Here is a 13,241-nt window from a genome sequence, read left to right as displayed (position 1 = left end):
GTTCACCATGTTGGCCAGGCAGGTCTCAAACTCCTGACCTCAAGTGATCCACCCTCCTCGGCCTCCCAAAGTGCTGGGCTTACAGGTGTGAGCCACCGCACCTGGCCTTATTACATTATATTTGTACATACTTATGGGGTACATGTGACATTTTGTTACATGCATACATAGAATGTGTAATGATCAAGTCAGGGTACTTAGGGTGTCCACCATCTTGAGTATTTATCATTTCTATGTATTGAGAACATTTCAAGTCTTCTTTTCTAACTTTTTTTTTTTTTTGAGACGGAGCCTCACCCTGTCGCCCAGGCTGGAGTGCAGTGGTATGATCTCGGCTCAGTGCAACCTACACCTCGCAGGTTCAAGCGATTCTCTTGCCTCAGACTCCCGAGTAGCTGGGATTAGAGGCGTGCGCCACCATACCAGGCTAATTTTTGTATTTTTAGTAGATACAGGATTTCACCATGTTGGGCAGGCTAGTCTTGAACTCCTGACCTCAGGTGATCCACCCCCTTCAGCTTCCCAAGGTGGTGGGATTACAAGTGTGAGCCACTGGGCCTGGCCACCTTTCAAGCTATTTTGAAATATATAATACATTGTTGTTAACTATAATCACCCTATTCTGCTATCAAATGTTAGAACTTATTCCTTCTATCTAACTGTATGTTTGTACCCAGTAACCAACCTCTCTTCATCCCCAATCCCGCTCACCTACACACCCTTCCCAGCCACTATCTCAATGATGGTGGTATCTATCATTCCACTCTCTACCTCCATAAGATCAACTTGTTTAGCTCCCACATGTGAGTGAGAACATGCAATATTTGTCTTTCTGTACCTGGCTTAAGTGGCTCTGAAAAGAGTCTTTGGTTTTTGAAAGTAGAAGTTATTCACTTGGAGCTGGTGTACTTGGTGAGAGCCTTGGTGTTCTCAGACACAGTGTGCTTGGCCATCCTCCCTAGGCAGCAGGCACGAGCTGTATGGATCTCCCTGGAGGTGATTGTCGAGTACTTGTAATGTGTCAGGAATGATGTACCTGAAGATATTGACAAATGAGTTCATGATTGTCATGGCTTTCAATGAGATGCCAGAGTTGGGACCGACCTGCTTCAGTACCTTGTAAATGTATATAGAGTAGCTTAACTTGTGGCTATGCTTGTGATTCTTGCCATCCTTCTTCTGGCTCTTGGTCACACCACCTTCTTGGCATCCTTCTTTGGAGCAGAAACAGTGTTGGCTGGTTCAGGCATGTCACCACAAATCAATAACTATACTGAGAAAGAAGCCACTTCAACACCACCACACTTCTAAATAAAGACCAAAACACTCCTAGTATCATTCTACATTGAAAAACATGTGAGCTAGGCCGGGCGCGGTGGCTCAAGCCTGTAATCCCAGCACTTTGGGAGGCCAAGGCGGGTGGATCACGAGGTCAAGAGATCGAGACCATCCTGGTCAACATGGTGAAACCCCGTCTCTACTAAAAATACAAAAAAATTAGCTGGGCATGGTGGCACGTGCCTGTAATCCCAGCTACTCAGGAGGCTGAGGCAGGAGAATTGCCTGAACCCAGGAAGCGGAGGTTGCGGTGAGCCGAGATCGCGCCATTGCACTCCAGCCTGGGTAATGAGCGAAACTCCTCCTCCTCAAAAAAAAAAAAAAAAAAAAAAAAAAAAAAAAAAAAAAAAAAAAAAAAGAAAAACATGTGAGCTATATATGCATTTTAAAAAGACTAATAAAAGGCCGGGCGCGGTGGCTCAAGCCTGTAATCCCAGCACTTTGGGAGGCCGAGGTGGGTGGATCACGAGGTCAAGAGATCGAGACCATCCTGGTCAACATGGTGAAAACTCGTCTCTACTAAAAATACAAAACATTAGCTGGGCATGGTGGCGCGTGCCTGTAATCCCGGCTACTCCGGAGGCTGAGGCGGGAGAATTGCCTGAACCCAGGAGGCGAAGGTTGCGGTGAGCCGAGATCGCGCCATTGCACTCCAGCCTGGGTAACAAGAGCGAAACTCCGTCTCAAAAAAAACAAAACAAAAAAACAACAACAAAAACAAAAAAGACTAATAAAAACAAGATAATTACTTACCAGCTTATTCCAGGGTAGTGGGTGACTGGGGCCTATTCTGGCACCTCAGGGCAGCTGGTTGGAACCAGACCTGGACGGGACACCATCTCATCACAGGGCACACTCACAAATATACCACACTTAGAACACTGGGACAATTTTTTTTTTTTGAGACTGAGTCTCGCTCTGTTGCCCAGGCTGGAGTGGTGCAATCTCAGCTCACTGCAACCTCCCCTTCCCAGGTTCAGGCAATTCTCCTGCCTCAGCCTCCTGAATAGCTGGGATTACAGGTGTTCACCACCATGCCCAGCTAATTTTTGTATTTTTAGTAGAGACAGAGTTTCACCATATTGGCCAGGCTGGTCTCGAACTCCTGACCTCAGGTGATTCACCTGCCTTGGCCTCCCGAAGTGCTAAAATTACAGACGTGAGCCACTGTGCCCAGCCCACACTAGGACAACTTAAAGACACTAATGAACCTGATGTGTACATCTTTGGGATGTGGGAGGAAAACAGAGTACCCAGAGAAAACCCACACAGACATGGGGAGTATGTGAAAATCCCACACGGACACTGGCCCTGACCCAGAACCAAAATATTTTTTTTTCTCGTCAACATTATAATGAAAGGACATTGAACAAAATGACATTATTGGAGGATCTGCAGTATAAACACAGTGTTGCTGTCTAATGGATTGTCTTGACCATCCCACATTAGAAAACATTGGTCTAGGTACTGTATTCTTTTTTTTTTTTTTTTTTTTTTTTTTTTGAGACGGAGTTTCGCTCTTGTTACCCAGGCTGGAGTGCAATGGCACGATCTCGGCTCACCGCAACCTCCGCCTCGTAGGTTCAGGCAATTCTCCTGTCTCAGCCTCCTGAGTAGCTGGGATTACAGGCACGCACCACCATGCCCAGCTAATGTTTTGTATTTTTTTTAGTAGAGACGGGGTTTCACCTTGTTGACCAAGATGGTCTCGATCTCTTGACCTTGTGATCCACCCACCTCGGCCTCCCAAAGTGCTGGGATTACAGGCTTGAGCCACCGCGCCCAGCTCGGTACTGTATTCTAAATCTTACCCTTGGATCCAGCCAGCAGGGAGAAAGAACTGTATTTTCAGTCTGCACGTTCATCTGGCCCCTTGAAGAAAATCCTTTTCGGAACTGCTTTTTGGTTCTGGGGCTCTGCCTTGCATGGAAGGCACTATGGAGACAAACATGAGAAAACAAGACTGTCTCTACCAGGAGGCTGTTGCTGAGTGTGTCAGTACCGATGTCACTACAGCATCACCCAGCATGGCCTTTAAGGTGGCACCACGGGAGGAATTTCTCTCAGAACTCAGCATAAGGAAAATGCTGTGCTTTTCCTCAATAGCTATTTCGCTTTGTGCTTAAGGACAATATTAACTTTGTTTGCCTCTTTGCTGTGACTCTGCTGGGAGCTTAAAGCCATTACAAAATGGCTTTAAGTCTTACCTTTTTGAAATATAGAGGACTGTGATATGCATTTCTTTGGGGCTCATTTCACCCCAACCTTGAAAAAACAAACATATTTCTCCTCCTCACCCCAGATCTTGCGGCTATTGTTTTAAACTTTCAAATTTTACTTTTTAAGTCACCTGAAGTCCTTTGAGGAAGGAAGTGGGATATAAATATGATATAAGATTGTTATTGATGTCACTATAAACTCCTTAAGTTCAATTGCCTAAGAAAAAAATTATTTAGAGTGTGGAATTTTTATCTTTAGGTAAAGATTGTTTTCTATTGTTAATAGCATCTATGCATTTCATGAGTCTAAGAGGCTATTTATTGCAAGTTGCACTTCCATTTCAAAAGTGCTACAATGCGCCGGGCACGGTGGCTCAAGCCTGTAATCCCAGCACTTTGGGAGGCCGAGGCAGGTGGATCACGAGGTCAAGAGATCGAGACCATCCTGGTCAACATGGTGAAAATCCGTCTCTACTAAAAATACAAAACACTAGCTGGGCATGGTGGCGCGTGCCTGTAATCCCAGCTACTCAGGAGGCTGAAGCAGGAGAATTGCCTGAACCCAGGAGGCGGAGGTTGTGGTGAGCCGAGATCGCGCCATTGCACTCCAGCCTGGGTAACAAGAGCAAAACTCCATCTCAAAAAAAAAAAAAAAAAAAAAAAAAAAAGTGCTACAATGCAAAAAAAAAAAATGGCCAACACTGATTTTAAGATAATATCTTTTGTAAGATCCCTCCTACTCTCAGAGACGTTAAAATGTGGGGAGAAATGTATATTTTAGAATCAATGAAATGTGGTTTTACTTATAGTACTATGAGTCTTCTTGCTATATGAAATTCACTCACTGCTGTGAGGTTGGAAAGTGGCCACATGAGATGGAGTTATGTTTTATGAGTGGTCAGTGTTTTAAGGAGGCCTGTATCCCTAGGGCATAATAAAAATTCATAAAAATTCTGATCTCTGATCACCAGAAGGGCAGCATGTACTAGGCTGACCTCGATACGAGTGTTCAGGCACTGGTTTACTGTTTAAAAAAAAATGAACTTATTATGTGGGAACTCTAAATAAAGTCTGAAAATGTGTGTTTTGTTTTTTGTTTATTTTTTGAGACAGCATCTCACTCTGTCACCCAGGCTGGACTGCAGTGGCATGCAATCACAGCTCATTGCAGCCTTGTCCTCCCAGGACCAAGCGATCCTCCCACCTCAGCCTCCAGAGCAGCTGGGACTACAGGCGTGCTCCACCATGTCTGGCTAATTTTTCATATTTGGTGGGTTTTGCCATGTTGCCCAGGCTGCTCTCGAACTCCTGAACTCAGGTGATCTGCCTGCCTCTGCCTCCCAGTGAGCTGGGATTACAAGCGTGAGCTACTGTGCCCAGCCTGGAAAATGTGTTTTTAAAAGATATTTTAGATAATTTTTAAACTGTGCTTTTGTTTTGCTTTTAACCAACTTCAAAATACTTATTCTCAACAGTAGAAAAGTGGGCAAAGGAGAGATTATTCTCTGAGGAAAATACAAATGGCTAATAAACATTTGAAAAATGTTCAATCTTTTTGTAATCAAAATAATGCAAATTGAAGCAGCATGATACCGTTTTTTGGTCTATAAAATTGACAAAGATAATACTCAATGCCAGTGAGATGGCAGCAAGATAGGTGCTTTCATACATTGTAATGTGAGTAAAAATGATACAGCTTTTGTAAGAGGTAATTTACCAATACATGTTGAAATGTTCTTCAAATATTTATCTTTAAAATGTTCATACCCCTGATCTAAGTAATTCAGTTTCTAGGCATCTATCATAAGGACATTATCAGAGGTTCAGAATTATGTTTAGAATGTTATTTATATTAGTAAAATATAAATCATTTAATATTCAATGATAGAGAAGTATTTAAATTAAGGTTCTTTTTTCAGTGAAATGTCTTACAGCTATCAAAATTAGTGAGGTTGAAATCTAATTAACATGATAAGATAATCATAATATATGGAGTGAAAAAAACTGTCTACCCAACAAGATTCCAAAGTTGTTAATATGTATATGTGACATACCAGAAAACCCGAAATGAAATAGAGGAAAAGTTAACTATGGTTGTCTCTGGGAAGTAGGAAAAATTATTGGTGACTTTTGTTTTCCTCTCTTAACTTTCCTAAATTTTCTATTTTATATATATATATATATATATATATATATATTTTTTTTTTTTTGAGACGGAGTTTCGCTCTTGTTACCCAGGCTGGAGTGCAATGGCGCGATCTCGGCTCACCGCAACCTCCGCCTCCTGGGTTCAGGCAATTCTCCTGCCTCAGCCTCCTGAGTAGCTGGGATTACAGGCACGTGCCACCATGCCCAGCTAATTTTTTGTATTTTTAGTAGAGACGGGGTTTCACCATGTTGACCAGGATGGTCTCGATCTCTCGACCTTGTGATCCGCCCGCCTCAGCCTCCCAAAGTGCTGGGATTACAGGCTTGAGCCACCGCGCCCGGCTTATAATATATATTATGATGATAAGAAAAAGCTATGAAAGATGGACAAACATATTTATTTTATTGAGTTTAAATCCTATATTTGTCTTTATCAAGAATCATTCTCTCTCCTGTGACTTTAAATTTCTCCATTCAACAAATATTTAGGGACCTTCTATATGCCAGGTACTGCTCTGGAGAATAGGGATACAGCAATGAGTAGACAGACCAAGTCCTTGCTTTCTTAGAGCTTCCCTAATAGCAGGGAGAGACTGAGCTGAAATACACTATGTTTCCTCATCTGATGACCTGGACCTCTCTTCTACCTGCATCTATGCCCTTAGCTGAATGAGCGAATCGAGTCTAATGGCTTTATATATCATATACTCTGTCAGTTTCTAAACCTCCAGCTCTAGCTTAGTCCTTTCTTCCAAACACTAGACTTGTATATCCAACTGTCTACCTAACATCTCCACTTGGAGATCTCATAGGTGTGGTAAACAGAATCTGTGAGAATGGAATTGTTACTTTCCCCATCCTTGCCGTCCCTCCCACCCCCAGACCTACTTTTCCAGTGTTTTTCCTCTCCTAGAAAATGGCAATGCCATCTTTCCAGGTCTTCAGGCCAGTAACTTTGGAATTATCCTGACTCCTTCCATTCTTTCACACCCTCCGTCCAATCTATTTCAGGTTTTATATATCCAAAATCTGTCCAGAATCTCATCACTTCTTACCACCTCCACTGCTTTCACCCTGACGCCTGCCTCTGTCTTCTTTTGCCTGATTATTATACCAGACCCCTCGGTGGCTTTCTTGTTTCTACCTTTGACCTCTTACAGTTTATTCTCAACACGTTAGCCAGGTGGTCCTGTTAAAGCTAAGCCAGATCATTGTCATGCCTTGTTCAAAACGCTTTGATGCCCAGCACTTTGAGAAGCTGAGGTGGGTGGATCACCTGAGGTCAGGGTCAGCATGGCGAAACCCTGTCTCTACTAAAAATATAAAAATTAGCCGGGTGTGGTGGTGCATGCCTGTAGTCCCAGCTAGTTGGGAGGCTGGGTCAGGAGAATCGCTTGAACCTGGGAGGCGGAGGTTGTAGTGAGCCAAGACTGTGCCACTGCACTCCAACCTGGGCAACAGAGTGAGATTCCACCTCAAAAACAAAACACAACGAAACAACGCTCTGATGACCCTCATCTCCCTAGAGTGAAAGCCAGTCTTTACAGCATCTTAAAATGCTCACTCGCCTGGGTGCCTCCCATCTCCTTTCTTCCTGCCTTACCTCTGACTACATCTTTTCTTTTTTGCTCGCTTCCTCCAAGCATACTGTCCTTCTAGTTATTACTGGAAGAAGCCAGGCATGTTCCTGTCTCATGGCCTTTGCCCTAGCTGTTTTCTCTGCCTGGAATGCTCTTTCTCCACGTGGTTTACTTGATCCTTTATATATTGACACATGCATCAACTTCTCTGACTATCGTATTTACAGCTATATCCCCAACACTCCCTATTCCCTTTCCTTGCCTTATTTTTTTCTATAGCACTTAATCACCCTTTAACTAAAATACTACTATTTTATGTTCTTTTTTTGTTGCTTGTTTATTATCTTTAAGTGTTATGAGGGCAAAATTTTTTGTTTTGTTTTGTTCCCTGATGTATCCTCGGAAGCCAGAACAGTGCCTGGCACACAGGAACGATTCAAACAGTGTTTGTCCGGTGTTGGAAAATGAATTATGGGTAGATACTATGAAAGTAATTGGCCGGGTGCGGTGGCTCATGCCTGTAATCCCAGAACTTTGGGAGGCTGAGGCAGGTGGATCACAAAGTCAGGAGATCAAGACCATCCCGGCTATCAAGGTGAAACCCTGTCTCTACTAAGAATACAAAAAATTAGCCGGACGTGGTGGTGGGCATCTATAGTCCCAGCTACTTGGGAGGCTGAGGCAGGAGAATCGCTTGAATCCCCAGGAGGTGGAGGTTGCAGTGATACAAGATCACACCGCTGCACTCCAGCCTGGGTCACAGAGCAAGACTTAGCCTCAAAAAGAAAAAAAAAAAGGCCTGGCGCAGTGGCTTATGCCTGCAATCCCAGCACTTTGGGAGACTGAGGCAGGCAGATCACCTGAGGTCAGGAGTTCAAGACCAGCCTGGCTACATGGTGAAACCCGTTTCTACTAAAAACATAAAAATCAGCCGGGCACGGTGGCTCAAGCCTGTAATCCCAGCACTTTGGGAGGCTGAGGCGGGTGGATCACGAGGTCAAGAGATCGAGACCATCCTAGTCAACATGGTGAAACCCCGTCTCTACTAAAAATACAAAACATTAGCTGGGCATGGTGGCGCGTGCCTGTAATCCCAGCTACTCAGGAGGCTGAGGCAGGAGAATTGCCTGAACCCAGGAGGCAGAGGTTGCGGTGAGCCGAGATCGCGCCATTGCACTCCAGCCTGGGTAACAAGAGCGAAACTCCATCTAAAAAAACAAAACAAAACAAAACAAAAAACATAAAAATCAGCTGGACGTGGTGGCAGGCACCTTTAATCTCAGCTACTTGGGAGGCTGCAGTAGGAGAATAGCTTGAACCTGGGAGGCGAAGGTTGCAGTGAGCCAAGATCGTGCCACTGCACTCCAGCCTGAGCGGCAACAAAGAGCGAAACTCCATCTCAAACAAAAAAGAAAGTAATTTTAAAAATGTTTAAAAGCGCAAATGAGTTTAAAATATTCCATATACCTGGGAAGCATATCATTTAACAGTTAATTTTTGGATAATAGTTTTTGTTTTTCAAAATACTCTTTTCTTAATAGAGACCTCCCTCCCCCACCCCTGCCACATTTGGGACACCTGAGCCTTTATTAAATTTTCTGCATCTCTGAATTCAAAGGAGAGGAGATATTTCTTTAAATGTTTTTTTTTTTTTTTTTGCATTATGAACATCACATGAATGCATTCTCATTTTAAAAATAAAACAAAATTACAGACATATACGGAATAAACAATGAAATCCCTTCATCTCTTCTCCCAGAATATTATCTTCTTCCCAAGAGTAACCGCAATTAACAATTCAATGTGTATCATTCCAGGCCAGTGCTGTCCAGTAGAACTTTCTGTGATGATAGAAATGTTCTATAATCTGCACTGCCCAATATAGTACCCAGTAGTCACATGGGTTATTGAGCACCTGAAATGTGGCTAATGTGAACGACAAACTGCTTTTAATTTTATTCAAGTTTAATTAATCATAATTTGAATTTAAATAGCCACATGTGACTAATGGGTACCATATTAGCACAGTTCTAAATTCTTTCTTTTTTTTTTTTCTTTTTTGAGAGAGTTTCACTCTTGTCACCCAGGCTGGAGTGCAGTGGCACGATTTCGTCTCACTGCAACCTCCGCCTCCTGGGTTCAAGTGATTCTCGTTCCTCAGCCTCCTGAGTAGCTGGGATTACAGGCACCACCAGACCAGGGTAATTTTTGTATTTTCAGTAGAGATGGGGTTTCACCATGTTGGCCGGGCTGGTCTTGAACTACTGATCTTAGGCGATCCACGCACCTCGGCCTCCCAAAGTGCTGGGATTAAAGGCATGAGCCACCTTGCCTGGCCCTAAACTATTTCTACACAATTACCTCTCTCTCTCTTATTTCTCTCTCTCTTTTTACTAAAAGTGATATCATACTAGATAGCATGTATACATACATATTATACATACTGCTTTGTGACTTGCTTTTTGCATTCAACAAAATGTCTTAGATATCATTTCCCATCAGTACATATGTTAGATATCATTCCCTGTTAGTACATATTAAACTGTCTTGCTGTTTTCAATGGTGCCTGTTACTTATAACACATATTAAATGAAAAATGGATATTTATTGGTGATGAACCACATCCTGGGCCTCTTTTTTCTTCTCTTCAGTGATATTTATTGGTGAAGACTTTACACCAGCTGCGTGATTTAAGAGTCTACATAATCAGTTACACAGTCTAAGAATCCAGTGATTCGTGTGTGTTGGGCTCATAGTCAACTATATTATCTGTTTTTTTCTGTCCTGTTTTCAAAAGACAAAGATATTCTGATTCCACAATAAATAAGGCTTTAAAAATGTGTTCAGTAAATATAAATCTAACAGTATGAGGCTGCTGGATGACATTTTGTGATGTCTTTTTGTAATTCTGAATTTTTGGTTATTTATTTATTTTTTTTTTTGAGATGGAGTCTCGCTCTGTTGCCCAGGCTGGAGGGCAGTGGCACCATCTCGGCTCACTGCAACCTCTGCCTCCCAGGTTCAGTTTTCCTGCTTCAGCCTTCTGAGTAGCTGGGACTACAGGTGCCTACCACTACCACAGCTAGGGTTTGTATTTTTAGTAGAGACAGGGTTTCATTGTGTTGGCAAGACTTCGAACTCCTGACCTTGTGATATGCCTGCCTTGGCCTCCCAAACTGCTGGGATTACAGGCGTGAGCTACCACGCCTGGCTTCTGAATTTGTGGTTCTAAAGCTGTTGAGTTTCATGGGAAAAGGCCTACCTGGAAGTAGATTCTTTCTGAAGTCCTGTTCTTATCTTTTTTTTTTTTTTTTTTTTTTTTTTGAGACGGAGTTTCGCTCTTATTACCCAGGCTGGAGTGCAATGGCGCGATCTCGGCTCACCACAATCTCCGCCTCCTGGGTTCAGGCAATTCTCCTGCCTCAGCCTCCTGAGTAGCTGGGATTATAGGCACGCGCCACCATGCCCAGCTAATTTTTTGTATTTTTAGTAGAGACGGGGTTTCACCATGTTGACCAGGACGGTCTCGATCTATTGACCTTTTGATCCACTCGCCTCGGCCTCCCCAAGTGCTGGGATTACAGGCTTGAGCCACCATGCCCGGCTCTTATCTTTATTTTTTACATATCCTGATTAAAATGTTCTGTCTTTGTAAAAATCTTTTCTTTTTTTCTTTTTTTTTTTTTTAGACGGAGTTTTTGCTCTGGTTACCCAGGCTGGAGTGCAATGGCATGATCTCGGCTCACCGCAACCTCTGCCTCCTGGGTTCAGGCAATTCTCCTGCCTCAGCCTCCTGAGTAGCTGGGATTACAGGCATGTGCCACCATGCCCAGCTAATGTTTTGTATTTTTAGTAGAGACGGGGTTTCACCATGTTGACCAGGATGGTCTCGATCTCTTGACCTCGTGATCCACCCGCCTCGGCCTCCCAAAGTGCTGGGATTACAAGCTTGAGCCACCGTGCCCGGCCTGTAAAAGTCTTTTCTACTAGAGACATTTCTTGAGATGGTTATAACTGTAGTAACTCTGGGTAATTCACTTTTCAATTGATCTCTGTGCTTCTAACATACCTCATCAGCATTTTCTAACTAATGTTTGAGCCTGACAAACTGTTATAGATACTGTAAAAACCAAGGCTCTGTCAAGACACAGATGGCTCAGTCTAAAGGTGAAATTTAAAGAGCTTAATAAAGGGAGTAGTTATAAAGGTACGGGCAGGGTTTAAGGAAACCTCAAGGAATAGCATAGTATCCTTGGCCTAGAAACAATGGAGGGTTGCCATCCTCCAGGCTGGAAGGGGCAAGGGGTGATTGTGGTTACCACAACCTCACACAGACAGCTCTATAAAGAGGGACCCCTCAGACAGAACCAACACACTGCTTCCTAGCAGAGGGGAAGCCAGGGAGACAGATACCCTGAGCTCACTCTTGTCCTGCCCTTCACTGTTTCCCATGCTTCCCAACCCAACTGGAAGCAGGAGGCAGAGATCCCACTGGCACAGTCCACTGAGGAAGCCATACAGAAAAAAGTAGAGGAAAAGCATAGAAAAGGGTAGAAAGAGAGTGGATTCTGGAGAGGCAAAAGGGAAGATATTTATCACCCACACATTCTTTTAGTTAATCCTCACAACAGCTTATCCTCCTTTTTGACAGGTTAAGAACCAGCAATTTTCTAAAAATCAAATGTAAAAATAGGAAAGGGATATTAAATAATGGAGGGAGGATTTGAACTCAGGCCTGTCTGACTGGATTGCCCCACTGGAGTTAAGAATAGCTTAGCTTAAACAAGCAACGCGGGTGTTGGCCTACCACCACCAGCAGTACTGTGCTAAGTTCTGATTGGTTGATTAGCTTGTTGTCTCATCAGTTGTCAGTGATGTACATTGCATAAGTGCAGGTTCTAGCAACCATTTTTTTGCACTTAAGTAATATTTGCATTGTCCATTGTCCAGTACCTAAAAGTCTTTGTTTTAAGTAAATATTTGACAATGTCCAACTGAAGAGATTCTTTTTTTTTTTTAATGAGACGGAGTTTCGCTCTTGTTACCCAGGCTGGAGTGCAATGGCGCGATCTCGGCTCACCGCAACCTCCGCCTCCTGGGTTCAGGCAATTCTCCTGCTTCAGCCTCCTGAGTAGCTGGGATTACAGGCACGCGCCACCATGCCCAGCTAATTTTTTTTTGTATTTTTAGTAGAGACGGGGTTTCACCATGTTGACCAGGATGGTCTCGATCTCTCGACCTCGTGATCCACCCGCCTCGGCCTCCCAAAGTGCTGGGATTACAGGCTTGAGCCACTGCGCCCGGCCCAACTGAAGAGATTCTATACATGAAATGCCCAACATATAATGTCTTCTCCTTAAAAAGCCTGATGAAGGCCGGGCGCGGTGGCTCAAGCCTGTAATCCCAGCACTTTGGGAGGCCGAGGCGGGTGGATCACAAGGTCGAGAGATCGAGACCAACCTGGTCAACATGGTGAAACCCTGTCTCTACTAAAAATACAAAACATTAGCTGGGCATGGTGGCACGTGCCTGTAATCCCAGCTACTCAGGAGGCTGAGGCAGGAGAATTGCCTGAACCCAGGAGGCGGAGGTTGCGGTGAGCCGAGATCGTGCCATTGCACTCCAGCCTGGGTAACAAGAGCGAAACTCCATCTCAAAAAAAAAAAAAGCCTGATGAAATGTGGCTTTGGCATGATTCTATGGTATAGTTTAGTTTATATAACCAGAACTTGTGTGAAAAATAGGTAACAGACTCACCTTGTAATGACTGAGTATTCTGAAATCTTTAATTAGGTAGAAAGAAGTTTTATTGCAACCTAGCTCCAAGTCTGTGGTCTGGCAAGGCCCTTTGCATATGTGAGGTCCAGGGCACTGGGCCACGGCTTCTTAACCCTTTATGATTCTTGCTCTCTTCTTCTAAACATAAAAATCTCATGTGCCAACCAAACCCCACATT

At 43.6% G+C, this 13,241-nt stretch overlaps 1 protein-coding gene and 1 pseudogene across 4 annotated transcripts in view; one reads left to right on the top strand and one right to left on the bottom strand.

Moving 5' to 3' along the window:
- Window positions 1-13,241, top strand: part of PCYT1B (phosphate cytidylyltransferase 1B, choline) — a 121,917-nt gene that overhangs the window by 46,017 nt on the left and 62,659 nt on the right. The gene's annotated exons all lie outside the window — the stretch shown is intronic.
- On the bottom strand, window positions 567-1,321 carry LOC101039441 (histone H2B type 1-F/J/L-like; annotated as a pseudogene).

This window comes from Saimiri boliviensis, chromosome X, assembly GCF_048565385.1.
Source record: "Saimiri boliviensis isolate mSaiBol1 chromosome X, mSaiBol1.pri, whole genome shotgun sequence".
NCBI lineage: Eukaryota > Metazoa > Chordata > Mammalia > Primates > Cebidae > Saimiri > Saimiri boliviensis.
Note: the sequence above shows the minus strand (reverse complement) of the source record. Positions and strands in the feature narration are given on the sequence as shown.